Genomic DNA, 14,158 nt, shown 5'->3' on the forward strand with positions numbered 1-14,158 from the left:
AATTTGCAAGAATTTTCCAGGGACAGGAAAGCCCCTGCCCAAATTCCCTTTGATTTCCTTGCCAACCCGAGGGTCGCAGCAGCCTTCCAATGCTTGTGGTGAAGAGCCACATCACTTGGAAGGGGTCACCACTAACACCAACAAGTCATTTTGTCATCCAAGCCCAGAGGGGAAGCATGCAGATGTCATTACCCAAGCAGGTAATGTCACAGCAATGGCTTTGCCAGGTCAGGGTGCATGGTTTAGAGATCCTTTTCCTTCCTGACATTTTAGAAATTAGCTGATGTCTAACACCTTGATCATTCAAGAGTTTATCTTCCCTAATATCGGTGAGCTTCAACACAGTGCAAACTGAGCAGCTTCCCACTTGACTGAAAAAATGCTGGGGAAAAGAAAAAAAAAAAAAAAAAAAGATGAGTAGGATTTAGGAACAGCACAAAATGGATTCAGATCTTGCCAGATGCAAGAAGGAGTTGCACCTGGATGCGACCCCAAGGGAGTCCACTGAGGACAGGGGGAGTAGCAACAACCCCAGCACTGCTCTGTCCAAAGCCAGGCTGAAGCTGTAATGGTTTCAGGGTAAAGGAAGTGACATTTTTCTGCAAATTTGCTGTTCACCAAAGTCTTTCACCTAACTTCATTCCACCCAGAGCAAGTCAGTAGATGCTGGCTGGCAGCAGATGCCACCTTGATGATGTTGCAGAACGACTCCCACTGAAGCACTTAACAGACTCCCAAAATTTCCACCTTTGGAAAAGAAAATTTTCCCCAATGCTATCCAACAGGAATTCTTCTACTAGATTTCAACAACAACAAAATTTGGCCTTTTGAAAGGCTAAGAACAGATAACCAATAAGAAAGCAAGCAAATTCAAAAAAGACAATACATTTTCTCACTGTCATAAAAAAATATTCATCATTTTTGTGTCCCAAAGACCCCCAGATGTCTCTAAAAAGTGAAAGAAAAACAGAAAATTGCTGCTTGGTACATCCTCCACAACATGACTCTCTGAGTATATGAAAACATATATAACATCTAGGTAACATAAAGAAGGGAGATCAGAATTACCTCGAAAAGAGCAATAAGGCCCAAAGTTTCTGACATCTGATTGTGCATATTACACCTTATACTTGCATTTCAAAGTTAGTTTGCACTAAGGGTGACTGATTATCCCCTGCCCCAAAACATTTCAATTGGATCTGGAGTCAGCTGGAAAACAAAGGCACTTTTTATGGCAGAAGATTTGCAGTGCTCTTCTGTCCACACATGTCAAAATTTGAGGGAAATTAGCAAAGACAACTAATGCAATAGCGTAACTATTTCCACCAAGGTACTTGCTCTTCCTTGCCCAGCAGGCTGTGTGTCCCGGCTCCGCTCACAGTCTGCCTGGGTCCAGGGCAGAAGGAAAGTTTTGTATGTAACCTGAACTTTGAACGCTTCCCTAACACCTACAAAGGGTATGACACATTTCTAAGAGCTGTCAGCTCTACCTGTTTCTCAAGCATCTATCAGTCAGTATTTCTTTTCAACCCACCTCAGTTCCTGATGGAGCGTACATGACCATGGCACATTCAGCACTGCTTCCAGTGACACCAGGTCCTCCAGCTTAGGAGCCGAGAAAGCATTACGGATCTGGGTCATAATATTCAATAACAGAAACTGTTAGAGCTCTGAGACATCCCCCCTAAAATGAGTTTATTTAGAAACATTGGGTGGGCTTTGAGCAAAGCAGATATCTGCCCCGGACCAAGGCAGGTGGAGAGGATGTGCTTGCTGCAGTGAAACCGGGCTCCTTCACCAAGAGTTTAGACCAGTTGAATAAGCATTTCCTAACACTGCATAAACCAGCATTTATCTGCAGAACGCAGCCGTTTTTCCTGCAGAAAGCAGCCGTTTTTCCCACAGCATTTTCTTCCAGAAAACCCAGGTGAAGCTGGAGGGCCATGCTCCTTTCCCTTCATTCACTGTATTCTCACTGCCATTTTCTGCTCCCCAGTGTGAAACCGCAGGCTCCAGGGCAGTACAGAGACCTGAAGCGTGGGGTCCAGGGGAAGCAAATGGTTGAAATCAGCCGGCCCAGAGGCTTTCCACAAGCATCATGCACGAAAGACAAGTTATTGCAAGCTTCTCTTCAGAGTCAGGCATCTGCTGCTCACCCATCCACACCACAGCAGCCACTTGGTAAACTGATTTCCACTCAAACCTGGAAGCTTTTGTTGCAGAAGACACAATCAAGGGCATTTAGATAAGAGACATTTAAGAGGGCATTTAAGATAAGAAAATGTATGATCATCTCCCGATTATGCCTCCTATGCAGCCTAATCTGCCCCCACAATCCGCACATTGGCCTCACCACAGAGACCACCAAAGCATGGTTCCCACTCCACACTGGATGCTCCACGGACCCGCAGGCACCATGCTTAAGGCAGGAACCAAAGGAGTGCTGCACGATGAAGGGCAGATACACGTGCACGCTGCTTGACCAACATCATCTGCCTTTGATTTACAGCTTATTGTCTCGGGGATGGTTTAGCGAACTAATTCTTCCCCATGGCTGGGGAGCGGACACGCCGACCTCCCAGGCTTCCCACCACCAGCTGTGCAGCCCCACACAGCGATAGGGCTCAGGGGGAACTGAGCTGCCGGTTTGCCCATTAGCAGGTCAAGCTCGCAAGCTCAGGGAAAGCGTTGAGCATGTCCAATTTTTGTGGACTGCCCATTAAAAGCACGTCTGAAATCCTTCTGCTCCACAGCAGTCAGCCTAAGCAGCGGCAGCCTTATCTCCTGGCTCCTGCCCCAGCCTACTGCACCAGCCTCTCCTCGTGCCCCAAGCCACCCCAAGAAATGGTGAAAGTGCGGGTGTCACTCCAAACGTATTACAGAAGGAAGTAACACTGCCTGAGCAATCCACTTTGTGCAATGTGGGCGTAACGCGACCAACCAGGGCAGATCCCATCCAGCACATGCTTATCTCATCAGCACGAGCTCCGTGGGTCAGGTTTGAAAGGTGATTTCCCACTGCACGTTATCAGCAACATACCATGCGGCAGCTCTTGTTGGGCAATGGGAGACGCTGTTTCTCTTCCACTGGAAAAGCCAAGTCACCAAGCCACACGGCACTGACCGCAGAGGACCTTGCTGCCTGCTCCGCTCCCATCGTCCTGCTTGCAATGGCAGACTCCCACCAGGCTTGGCTGAACACAGCGATGGGAGAGCGGTAAGAGGCTGGGAAGAGAAATTGAAGTTTGCGATTTTTGTGCCTGAAGCCTGCCAACGAGGAAACAGGTCTCCAAGTAGTGGCAGCAGTTCCACACCTGATGCTCGAGGAAAGGCGTGGTTGTCAGGAACCACAAACCCTAGTAGCAAATTCTGAGCATCTTCAGGGTGAGTAAAGAAAATGGATTTGAAGAAGAGACATATGCCTGGTCATTCAGCTCAACACAACAGGGAGAAAGGTCTTGTATCAAGGGAAGCAGTCTTCAAGGAAGAAAAAGGAATGAGATGGATTCATCCCTTCTCAGAGGTCTCCAGTGAACCCACCAGGCACCATCAAACCCTTAGGAGACAAAGAAGGGTATAAGTCACAAAATCAGAGTGTAGAAACCAGCCTGTGGAGAGTCAACAAGGGAGGAGGTTTGGTGTGGGAGACAAGAAAGCCTCTTGAGAAAGCGCTTGAGAGATGAGCCATCAGATTCACAGGAAATCAAACAGCACCCACAGCTCTGTACCTGGGCTGTGAACCAACCAAACACATTTCAACATGGCCACGAGCTATTTCCTCAGCCAAGCAAGGACACTGGTGAGAGATGCAAGCAATTGTGGAGACCTGTTTTTAGGATGCTGTTCTGCAGTCTCCAAAGAGACTGGCTCATCCTCAGCAACTCCTGTTTTGACTGACATTTCTGCCTCCTGGACTGTATTAGTGGAGAGGAGAACATCGCCAGAGCGTGGACTTCTTGTAGCTTTCCAACACCTGCAGGTCTTTCGGCATTACCTCTGCTCACTTGGCTTTGACTTTCACACCACCCCATTAATAGAAATATTATCCCCATCAATGGGAGGAAAAGGCCTAGGTCTTCAGGACTCGGCTCGCCAACTCCAGCTCAGGACAGGGAGTCCAGAGCCAAACCACACTGTCCCTGCACCGCCGTGTCTCCATCCAGCGCCCAAACGCTGGGGGGCCTTCCAGAAGGCAAAGCCACAAGTGTCCTACGAGATGGCCCGGCCAAAAGAAACAAAAATGCAGGTGCTGATCTTGGCTCAGCCTTTCGCTGGCTCAGATACTGTAGCTGCAGAAGCCGAGCTCCACACAGGCTGCAAAAGTCGGTTGACACAGTGGCAAAACAGCCAGATAGTCCAGCCATTGCTGCACTTCCACTGCCAGCAGCACCCTAGCTAGCCAGCTTAAACCAAACTTGCATCTCTGTGCCCAAGCTGGAGATCACAGTGTGACCACATGCAGACAAGTTAGAGTCCCAAGCAAGTGATTCCACCTTCCAGCGAGTCAAGATCTCTGTCCACGAGGGGTGGTTTGAGTAGGACCTCTCCTACCTTACAGGGCTCCTGCAAAGATCTCAAGGATGCTTGCACAACACTGATTACCTGACATGCCATCTACATGATGGTTTTCATCAGACAGGAGCACTGAGAAACCTACCAGCAGGGATGTGGTGGGACTCTGTGAAGGATTCCCAGCTGGAGAAAAGGACCACTCCCAGCACTAAGACTTTAGGGGGTAGGTTGACTCACTGGCAAGACCCGCATGCCAGCACACAAAATCATAGAATCATTTAGGTTGGAAAAGACCTTTAAGATCATTAAGTCCAACCATCAACACACCACCAAACCGTGTCCTGAAAAAAAACAAGTGGTGTGTGTTTTTCCCTCCAGGCCTGTTTTGTCAGGTCCAGCCCACAGGACTGGCTCTAAAAGCCTTTTGCAAAGGGGCTTTGCAAAAGTCTCTCCATTCCCAGCCCATGAACAGCCCCTTCCTCCTCAGGGGAACTCTAGTAGATGAAGCCCACCTCAAAAGAAGTCCTGATCTATTAGCACAGGAAAGTAAAGGAAGAGAGATTTACCTTTCATGTCTGCGGATGAGACAAGGATGGCCTTGGTGCTAGTGAGAGGATCTGGCAAGACAGGGCTCCCATGTGTCTTTGGAACAGGTCCCCTTCCTCTACACACTGACTGCCCTGAACCCATCACCAAGGCTTCAGCCTCCAGGCGAGGACCTCAGCCATGGGCCCTGCAGAAGCCAACCACCAGGGTGTGAAACACAGCACACGAAGTTCTGGTAAGACATTTCAGCCAGGCCACACTTCTTAAGAGGCCACAGGTGAGTAGGAGCAAACAAAACCCAGAGTTTGCCCATCAGACCCTGCTGAGCTGCCAGCTGTTCGGTGGGCTGTGACCACATTTCTTCTCTTAAGGTTTCACATCTGTTGGTTTCCTTAGCGTTCCTGACATCATTTTTCTGGCTTTAGCTGGTTGTCACACTAGAGGGTGATGAGAGATTTCCAAGTGTATGCCGTCACTCTGAGAAATGGTGGCCTGTCGATGGACTGCATCCCTGCACAGCATGAGAACAAAGACCATTAAAATTAAACGTGACCCCACACAAAGCCTCCTGGAAACAGCATCTCCCACACTTTGCACAGGTCCACCACCAGCCCATCTGTTGCTTAGATGCAATGGGACCCACTTGAACACTACCAGCTGCAAGGCCACAAAGCAGCTTTATGTCCAGCCAGGATGCAAACGCAAGGAAAGAAAAGGCTCAGGAAAAAGGAAAATCAGTGTCGCGGCTCAGAGGAAAGGAGGCGTTAAAGTCTCTCCAGTGCAACAGTCCTATAAATGGTTGCAAAGATGCTGCGTTGAGTCAAAAGCGATTTCACTGCCGTCTTTCTGCACACACGTGTTTTGCATTTGGACAACTCATCAGAGCCGATAACCTCAGAAGGGGCCTCCCAAGCCATCTGGCCCCAACCCCAGCTCTGCACAATTTCCATAGAGGTACCTGATCTCCCCTCTGGTGAGGGAAAGCTCCCAGGTGGCCAGCTGGGACTTCACTGCTCACTCTGTGCAACTGGGAAGGGAAGGCAAAGGGTTAAATCCCTTAAAAAACCCCTTTTGTTTAGATGCAGGAGATAGTTTTAACTAACCTTAGGGATTTCAGCTGAGTTAGTTGTTAAACTGGTGCAGATAGATGTGGATGGATTATAGCAGTCTTGCTTAGATTGCCAAGGAATCAACTTCAGATGAATTGGTGTAAAGGTTTTTAAGAACAATTTCCGTGCAGCCTGAGAGTGAGCAAGAGCAAGAAGAGGGGAAAAAAAACTTCGCTGAATAGCTAAACCACATAAAATTTCTCACTGGATAAAAACAAGGAGGGTTTAGTGGGGAAAAAGGGAAAAAGGTGGGAAAAAGGTGGGAAAAAGGCAAAGGGATCCTAAGAAGAGGAGTGGCCAACGCAGGCTACGGCTCTCCACCATCCAAAAGCCACAGTTCACTGAAAGCCTTGGGATGGTTCATGCCTTGGGGAAAGCAGCGATACCTGGGGAGGAGGTGGAGCCCGGATCCAGCATCTCGCCCTCCGGCAGGAAAGGAAACTCTCGCACCAGCCTGAACAGGCAGGAGGGTTTCAGGAGGATGGAGGCAGGTTACAGGTTGCCACAGCAGAGAGGTAAATATGCCATATGCCAGGAATAAAGCTGGTTCACTGCCAAGTCCTGCGCTCTGGCTGCAGAGGCTGGGGGAAGCCGCTTGCAATGAGCAGCATTTGGTCCAGGGTGGTGGAAAGTTTGACGCAGCCTCCAGCACGCTGTAACACAGCCACCGCTTCACCCTGGGGACAACGAACCTGCTGCTCCCCAAGGGCTAGCCCTTGTGACAGGGTCACCCGCTGCCATCGTCCCTGCCTTGCTGGGCAAATCTATTAGTCTCCTGTGCCAGTGCGGATGGTGACCTCTCTGGGGTACCTGTCAACTTCCATTTCAGATTAGTACAGCCCCTAGCACAAAGATGAGGATGAGCTTCATAGCTAGTATAACCCATTACTGCAGCTGGCTCACAGCAGGGACAAACAGGCTCTCCTACCCATGCTCTGGTTTCTTGTCTCCTTCCATCCCAGACTGCCCAGGGAACGTGACACGTTGCTGTGCTGCCCAATGCATGAACCCCCCAGGGAAGGAAAAGCCTCCCATCTCTCCGGCCTGAAGCTTTCTGTTAGCAGCCACCTAGGAAACCTTGATGATGGAAATCTACTGGTCGACAAGGCCCTTGCCACAGGCTGTCTCACTCTTTCCTGCCTGTTCAGGGGTCCTTCAGCAGCGATGGAGCTCTCAGCTCATACTTGAGGTCTGTCCCCTCCTTGCTGGCAGAGGTGCTGCCTGGCAAGAGGAAAGGGAGACCAGCAGTGTCCTTGGACAAAGGAAAAGGAGAGCACTGAGTCTAACAGCTGTCCCCATGGGTAAATCATGGCTTAGCTTGAGGAGGTGACATTAAATAAATACTGGACTAAGAACCACGTTCATGTTTTTAAAGAGGTTCCTGCCAAGGCCACAGCGTGCACTTACCCCTGGGCTTTGTGGTCACACTGCACCAGTGGCCTTGCCACTCACTCCACTGAAAACAGACGGACACGCTGGCTCCGTCGGTGATAGCACAGTCACAGTCCCTTTGTCACTCGCTCAGCCATCAAGCTCTCCGAACACCTTATATGCCACGGGGTCCATTTCACATCTACCTTCAAGACAGGGAGAAGCTTTTGCAGTGTCTGCTGGGGATCTACCGACTGGCATTTTGGCACCTCTCCACCTCCAGCAACCGTCTCCCAGCATAACCTGAGCAGCAGCAGCAACATTGGGGTGCAACACCTCTCCCAAACCTGGGACTCCAAGATGGGCCAGAGCAGCTCGTTGCAGGATGAGAAGCAGCTGACCCCACAGCTCTCCAAGCAAGGCTGTGAAATGCTGGGGTGGATTAAGGAAAGATGGCTTTAGCTGACCTTCATTTAGCTTTCTGCTGCTCCTTTCCCATCATTGTAAATTAGCAAGGTATTTGCATCTAAAAGGCGGGAAAGCCAATCCACTTGGAGCCAGGGCAGCACACACTTGCAGAAGGGGGCAAAGAGGCTTTTCATTTAAAAGAGGGGGAGAAAAAAGCTACTTTCCTGACTACCGGGGCCAGGCTGGAAAGTCCAGATAACACAGATGCAGATAAAGTGTACTGCTGGCTTTCCCCAGTCCTGGCGAGATGACCATGTGCGGTTTCAAAGCTGCCTCCCAACTTCAATAGGTGGGAGAGGGAAGGAAAACGGCCCCCAATCACCATGCCAATTTTCATTGCTATTAAATATAATCATCTCTGCTCTCTTTCATCTTTGCTTCTCCTCTGAGAGCTGGCAACAAAGGCAGCACACAGTAAGGAGAGCAGGGTAATTGCAGCAAAGAATGTAACCTCCGAAACACGCTGCCGAGCCGCAGGGCAGGGAGCGCAGGGAAACCCGCCGGCCGCAGGGAGATGAACAGGGCCATTGCTATCAGAGGGGTGGGAAGAGGGAAGGGGAGCAGAGACAGAGACTTGTTCAACTTTGTTTCTTGAAGCAAAGGTTTCCAGTGCAGGGAATGATTCGGCACCAAATCCCAAGCTCTAGGTCTCGCTCAAGCAGGTTTCGCTATGTTAAAACGTCACTTTGTAAGCTGGCAGCAAGGTTGGTTCTCAGCACAGGCAAAGCAGGCAGTTGCTTGAGGTAGCAAATTGCCAGAGGTGGCAAAATCACCCCAGGCGTGCTGCAAGCTGCGGCCACACCAGAGCTGGTTGCTGTGGCCGTGCCCTCACCCACACAGCCTGGGAACAGCAAACCCATCGCCGAGTTGCACAACATCGAGCTTCCCTGCCAGCTCCTGCCTTTTGCAGCACCGGGGAGGTGATGGAGGTAACTCCAAGCAGGAGTCGCTGCTGGGGAGCCCAGGTGCCAGAGGAGCTGTTGGCACAGATCCTGCGCTCCCTCCGGAGATGCTGTCACAGAGGAATCCCACAGAGGGGAGCAGCGAGGGGCCAGGGTTTCACCCGGGTGCTTGCTCCTGACCCCACAAGCAGGTATGGCAGCACAGAGAGCTCCCTCTCCTCCAGGAGCTGGACCTAAGTGTGCGGAGCAGCCCCTGTGCCCTACCCTGTGGAGCTACGCTCCCCATCCCACCCTTGTTCCCTCCCCACACATCAAGATAGTGGTTTATCACCTGGTGCTCAGGTTACCTGAATTATTACCTGGTAGCAGCAAGGGGCAGTTTATCCTCAAGCTCCCCCTGGTCCTGCTGCCTGTTTTTTCCACAACTCTTCTGCCTTCCTGAGGCCCCCCCTGCAGCCCCCCAGCCCTCACTCCAGCTCTTGGGCATCCTCCAAGGACTTATTCTGCAGGCATCTGTGTTCCAACCTGTTGGACCCAGACTAGTGGCTTCCCTTTGACTCGAAGGGAGCAGGCACTCGCTTGCAACAGGAAAAACATAGAAGCAGCGAGGGGGGAATAAGCACTTTCTCTTCCTCAGCTCCACTGTTTGCAGAAGGTGCCCCTGCCCACGTCCCCAGCTGATACCAAAGGCAAGCACTACATCGGCTGGCTCAGAAGCTGGTTCTTCTGGTGGCTTTGATTCCTCTAAAAAAGCCATGTCAGTGCCGGGGTAATAAAGCCTGGAGCCAGCAGAGCACGAGTAATGGCTGGCTCTTTGTGCACACCAGCTTGTGACCGTACCTGAGCCAGCTGAAGGCTGAGGTCCCTTCTCCAGCTCGCACAGGTGCCGACAGAGAAGGCAAAGCCAAGATGCTCCTGGGCCACACCTCAGACATTTCTGGCATTTCTTGCAAAGCACGGCTAGGAGGTATATACCTGCTGGCTGGGTCAGCTGAGACTGCTTACTGCTGTCTCCTTACACACAGAATTTGACTATTCCTCTGTGCGGGGAGGCTGGCAAGGCCACAGCTCAGAAAGTAGCAGGCCAGTTTGCGGTATGGGACCCTAGAAGCAAAGGAACATGTGGCACCTTGCCAGGCAAAAACCTGGCCTGTTGCATGTGTATTAGCAAACGACGGTCTGGACAGTCTTGGCATGGACCACGGATAGCTTTGTACCATCTTGTGCAGGGTGCTGCACAGGAGCACCAGACCTGCCCTCTAAAGATGAAGCAGCCCCATGGACTGCTGCAAAGTCTCCAGAGCAAATCAAGCCTGCTCAACGCCACCAACACAGCCCCAGTTAAAGGTATCTAAAGAATTTTCAGTGTCCTCCGCAGCACGTAGCCTGGATCACGCCTCCCCTCTCCCACCCGGGCTGCCAAATTTAGAAGACCAATCCTATGGCCTACCCTTATTCCTGCCCCTGCTTCACTGCGTGACCTGCAGGTACTCAGGCAAGAATTTCTGCTTTTGCCCCCCATCACCTGGGCCGCTGTCAAGGCATTTTCATCAACAAACCACCCCTTTGTGCTCAGGTGAGCTCCTCTCCGGCAAAGACGCTTGGCTGATGGGAAAGGCCATGCTAGCAGGCAGATTTTCGCATTCTCCTCCAGCACACCTTGCTCCAGACACTTTGCGGCAAATGTTCCTTTTTAAGATTTATTGATTTCATAAATAATAAAGGAAAGAAACACACCACACAAACACACGGGTCAATCTCTCCCTTAGGAAACAAACAGGAGCTACAAAAAAATAATCCAGCAGGCACACATTGATCTTTAAGCAAAAGATCAAGTAGCATTAAAGTTATTTGTTAATCAACTTAACAGCACATAGGTATGGCCACGGGTCACCTTGAGGGGTCTTCCTCCACAAACCTGTAAGCTTGAAGCCTGCCTTTCTTGCTCCTGAAGCTGTGGAAGCACTTGTAGTATTTTGTCACATTGTCATACTGAAGACCAAGCCCTTGAAGAAGGGAACAGCTCTGTGGCAAGGCAGCTGTACTTCTCCCAAGTCACTCCTCTCCATCACGTGTGCAGGATTTTAGTCTCTGCTGCTGGGGCATCATCTCAAGAGCTTTTGTTCCAGTACATCCCCCAGTCCTACAGTTTCGTTTTAGCCAGCCGCTTTCCAGCTGTGCTACCGCTGCTGCAGAGCACGACAGGGGAGATGCTTGGTGAGCAGGAGTGTTTGAGAGCACCTTTCCTGGGTAGCATCAGCGCCAAGAACAGAGTCAACCGGCTGTTTCCCACCTGCGCTCTCAGACCCGAAGCCTGGGGTAAATCATTTCCCAGCTGAACGTTGCCATTTCCACTCCAGCCCTTTGCCTCGCTCCACCTCCACACAAGAAAGCACCACCCTGTTAACAGGGACTTCACCCGCAGCCCGACACAGACAGTGGCAGAAATGAAGGAACAGCAAGTAGAGGAGGAGCTTGTGCAAAGCTTCTCCACGTTAAGTTCCGTCTTTCCTCATGACCTCTAACAGAACCCTAAAACCATCTTGACCTCGCTGCATTGACCAAGTTTGAAGCTGCTTTGGGGAAGGGTTTCTTAAACTCTGCCACCAGCACAGGCGGACACGAGATGGGATGAAAGACTGCAGAGGCAAAGCTGCAAAACCAAAGCCTGCCCTCCCCCTGCCAGAGTCTCTCCAAGTATCTGTGGTTAAGCTAGATGAAACTTTCAACCAAACTGGCTTGTGGGCCACCAGCTCTCAGCAGCGACATGTCACACGCTTCTGTTCCAACCACGTTTAGTACAGGAAAATGGAGCACTCGGCAGCTTCTGCATAGCACTACTACCTCTGTCTTGGTTGTACTGACCAATGCTCACAGGGGACAAGCTCCAAAAGCCAAAATCCTCATCCCTAACTCCTGGAGAAAGCTCTTGTCTAGCAAACTCAACACGCAACGAGAAGCTTCTCCAGCCACAGGCCTGCATCAGAAAACGCTGACATAGAAAGCAACATCTATTGCCCCCAGGACAAAAGGAACAATGTCCCCTGAAGCAACCACAGCCTTTCGGAGAAGTTGAGCAACTGGAAGGTAGGAGATAAGAGAAGAGGGGAAGGGAAAAAAAAAAAAAAAAACATTTCTAGGCATTCACAGGATGAAAACCATCTTGGTTAACTCTGGTTAGCAAAGGCGCCTGCCGCACCATATGGACCAAGCATAGCAGCAGGCAGGCAGGCAGAGCCTTTCTTGCTGTTATGGCATCTACACATGGCAGAGTGGATTCACAGAAGGTGAAAAGCAACAACCCTCCTCTCCTTACACCGCCCCCCCAGCCCATATCATGTGCAAGGAAGTTCTCCTCCTAGGAGGATCTCATGGTGCCCGGCACACTTCCAAGCTGGGAGGGCCCATAAGATGGTCCCGTTTCAGCTGAGCAGTGAAGTTCTCTCTCCAGTTGGGAGATCTGCCCACCAAAGGTCGGTTCTGGCCTTTAGCACAGCAGGGCTGTGCAAACATGAGGATGGAAACATTGCCAAAAGCAGCCACCCTAGAGGGAAGTGAGGCCATGCAGGAGCTCCACCCAGGCAGCTACTTAGCTTAACCCTTTCAGTCACCAGCTGAAAAAACAGCCACCACCAACAGCACGTGCTCCACGCAGCCACAAGCTCTTGGAGTAAGCAGGATCAGCCTTTGTAGCACTCCTCGCTAGACATTTGCAGAAAAATCATCGTGCCGCACAGAGCATCACCATATCCTCAGCTTGACCGGTGTCCAGAAGGCAGCAGTGAATTATTAGCTGCATGGAAGATGCCTGCAGGGAGCAGAAACAGCAAAGGAGAATGGAGGTGACAGGTTTTTGGCACTGGGTCACGGCACTGATTCAGACTGTTTTGTGACAGCAAAATAGTGCGTTTCCAGCTGTATTGCGTTATCAGGGAGGAAGGACTGGAGGGCTGGAGTGAGTATAAAGAAATCTAAGGGTGGTCACTGGGGAAAGACTTCCTTGCAGATGGCAAATTCATGACCTCACGCAGTGGTCCCTTGGCCTGTCTCAGCTGCAGCTAAGCAGACAATGCGTTACCCTCTGCCAGAACATCCCCAGTTGTTCACAGTGCTCTTCCCCCACAGAAACCACCCCACAGCCCCCTCTCCCAACACACTGATGTGAGCGTGTACCCCCGGTCTTTGCTCAGAAGTGATACCAGTTAACTTCAAACTCTACCTGAAGCCCTAGGTGACAGCCATCACTCATGCCAAATAGCAGAAAGGCGCTCAGCACACATCCCCTGGCAGCACCGGCTGCTGTGCTACAAGGAGACAGGGAGAAAATAAAGGATGCTAGAGACCTGTGCTCTGGAAGCAAGCCCACCTCTCTCTTCCCTGATACACTACATTCAAATCTCTAACGAGCTCTCCATCCACAGAACCTGTACCTTGATAGAGGAAGTAATTTATATGCATCTCCCCTGACAAGGAGAACAGGGGATTGAAGAGTGATGTTTGCCTGCGATGGCAGTTCTGTTGCAGAGCTAGAAATAGATCCCAGCTTTCCCAGAGACACACATAAGACTTCCTACAGCACGCTAAATCCAGGTTAAATATGCAGATGAGCATCAATATGAGAATCTTCTTTCCCTTTGCATTTTCTTCCCAAAACTACAGCCCATCAGGTCATGCCATTTGAGAAGCACTTGGAGATCAACCACTTCTAAAAGCAAGAGGAGAAACGCAGCCCTGCTCTCACGTCACAAGTAACAAACCTTTGCAAAACAATTCACTTCCCTCCCCTCCTACTCACTCGTGTTTCAAAAAACATTTCGTTCAAAAGCAGCTCTTTAAAGATGTTATATAACAAGTGATTTGTACCACGAGGCTGGCTAGTTTTAGCCCAGCTACTTAGATCATAGTTGGATTTTATTTTCTAGTTAGCTGGCAGACTCATGTCCAGTGACAACCCTGCGGGCAGAGGATGCTCCTGGCCATCTCGCTCCCCAGCCAGAAAAGTCAATACCACAACACTCTGGTGTTTTTGCCTATTCAGTTACGAGCTCTGCTGTGGTATCTGTCCAGTTCCAGCTCCCAGACAGGAAGGAAAGCGGGCAGCACTTGAAGATTCTTACTTTTTCACAGATCACGGTTATGTTTAACATGCTCCATACTCATAGCAGCCAAAAAGCCATTTGCAGCAGCGCCGGGCTCCCCAGGGGCCAATCTCGGCACAAAGAACTGTTGCTAAAAGTTGAGTGAGGTCAT

The sequence above is a fragment of the Harpia harpyja genome, chromosome Z, assembly GCF_026419915.1.
Source record: "Harpia harpyja isolate bHarHar1 chromosome Z, bHarHar1 primary haplotype, whole genome shotgun sequence".
Classification (NCBI taxonomy): Eukaryota; Metazoa; Chordata; class Aves; order Accipitriformes; family Accipitridae; genus Harpia; species Harpia harpyja.